The 2318-nt window shown below is 40.5% G+C and overlaps 1 pseudogene; it reads left to right on the forward strand.

Moving 5' to 3' along the window:
- The first annotated feature begins 1445 nt into the window (after window positions 1-1445).
- Window positions 1446-1564, forward strand: LOC123760239 (5S ribosomal RNA; annotated as a pseudogene).
- Window positions 1565-2318: the final 754 nt, after the last annotated feature.

The following is a 2318-nucleotide window of genomic DNA, read 5'->3' on the forward strand; positions in this document are numbered from 1 at the left end:
ACACAAAATAATTAAATCAAAATGAAAATAAATTGAAATCTATAAAAATTCAATTTATTAATACAATCGGAAACATTGAAATGGAATCGTAACATATTTAATATTGCGTGTGTTGGTATTATGTGCAACAAATGGTGCTGTTTTTCAAACAAAACATGTTTTTACCTGTCACAGGTGTGGCATCTATATAGTAGGTATATAAAAACACGCGTGTATTCGAATGGAACGTCGTGTCAAAATTTCAAAGCAATCGGTGAGGAACTTTCTGAGATTACAGCGTATGTTGCTCCTACATCCAACAGATGGCGCTGTTTTTAAAAAAAAGCATGTTTTTTCCTATCACAGGTGACGCATGTATATAGTAGGTATATGAAAACACGCGCCTATTCGAATGCAACGTTGTGTCAAAATTTCAAAGGAATTGGTAAAGAGGTTTCGAAGCAACGCAACTGATATCTCCTGGCAGTATGGGTTCGAGTCACTTCTGGGGTGTGAGTTTTCAGTTGCATATAGTCCTGGAGACCATTCAGGCTTGTTTGCATTTGTGTTCCTCACGTGTGCCCAAAGAATGAGGTGATTTGATAAAATGCTATGCCCAAGATTACCATCCGAGTGCCGGCGGGGAAGTGGTTCAAATAGCTTTGGCTATCGTTTCCTTTAGTCCGGTCGTGATGGTCAAGCGGATTAAGGCGTCCTGTAGATACCAGTTGCGTTGCTCCTGGCAGTATGGGTTCGAGTCACTTCTGGGTGTGAGTTTTCAATCATATATATATATATATATATATATATATATATATATATATATATATATATATATATATATATATATATATATATATAAAACCAAAAACTCTTCACCCTTGAAAGATTCGAACCCAGACAGCCAGGGCTCCATGCACCTTAGCGTATCCATTACTATACCAACTAGACCACACTACCTATTCAAAAGAGTTGGAAGTCGTGAGACTTTTTACCCAACCTCCCGATAGCACTCGATGATCAATTTTTTGGTACAGATATTTCATTGAATCCCCTCGCTGTTGGGGCCACGTGAGTACCACAAAGGTGACGCAGCTTGTATAGTCCTCAGGCCACTATACAACCGAGAACTCCTCACAAGAGTCCAGTCTCTTCTCTATGTATTGGCCAAGGAAGTTACCAGCATTTTTATTCGTAATGTTAACATTGTCTACCTGAAATTGAATCTGATTTGATGATTTACTTCCTAATAAAATGTAGAAGATCTTTTCAATGTTTAATGTGAGACTTTCTTTAATTCACAGTTAACAATATTATTTAGTGTGTGGTGGTTGGGGTCAGAGTAGATGAAGGTAGTATCGTCAGCAAATAGTGTAGGTTTAAGAATGTTAGAAACATTTTGCAAATCATTGATATATATAAGAAATAGGAGAGGTCCCAAGATGATGACCTGTGGCACTCCTACTGTCAATGGTCATACCACATTGAGAACACCGTTTCTCGTCCGATTTGCGAAGTTAAGCAACGTTGGGTTTGGTTAGTACTTGGATGGGTGACCGCCTGGGAACACCAAATGATGTTGGCATAAAAAGGGAGCCGAGCGGACAGCACGCTGGACTTGTGATCCTGTGGTCCCGGGTTCGATCCCGGGCGCCAGCGAGAAACAATGGGCAGAGTTTCTTTCACCCTATGCCCCTGTTACCTTGCAGTAAAATAGGTACCTGGGTGTTAGTCAGCTGTCACGAGCTGCTTCCTGGGGGTGAAGGCCTGGTCGAGGACCGGGCCGTGGGGACACTAAAGCCCCGAAATCATCTCAAGATAACCTCAAGATGGTAGAGTGGGGGGGGGGGTTATGCTACTGATGGTTACATATTAGTGTCGGTCACTGAGATAGGAACTAATATAGTCCTGAGCAAGGCCTCGGATACAATAGTGGTGAAGTTTAAGTAAAAAGGCAGTAATGATTACAGTATCAAAGGCCTTTCTCAGGACAATGAAGAGGCTAATTGGGAAGACATTTTTGTGAAGGGCGTATAGGTTATATCAAGCAGACTAATAATGGCATCATTGGTACTCTTCTGGGAACGGAAACCAAACTGGCAGGGACTTAAAATATTGAGTTTTACAAAGTAGGAAAAGAGCTGTTTGTAAATATTTTGTTCAAAATTTTTTGAAGGTATAGGTTGATATGATATTTGTCTGTAATTGGTTATGTCAGCTGTCTCGCCTCTTTTATGAACTGGCGTCTCTCTTGCATTTTAGGATATCATGAGAAGTATGACACTTTAGAGATTTGTTGATTAGCAGAGCTATGGGTGGTGCAAGAGCAGGGCAGCACT

This window comes from Procambarus clarkii, chromosome 16, assembly GCF_040958095.1.
Source record: "Procambarus clarkii isolate CNS0578487 chromosome 16, FALCON_Pclarkii_2.0, whole genome shotgun sequence".
Taxonomy (NCBI): Eukaryota; Metazoa; Arthropoda; class Malacostraca; order Decapoda; family Cambaridae; genus Procambarus; species Procambarus clarkii.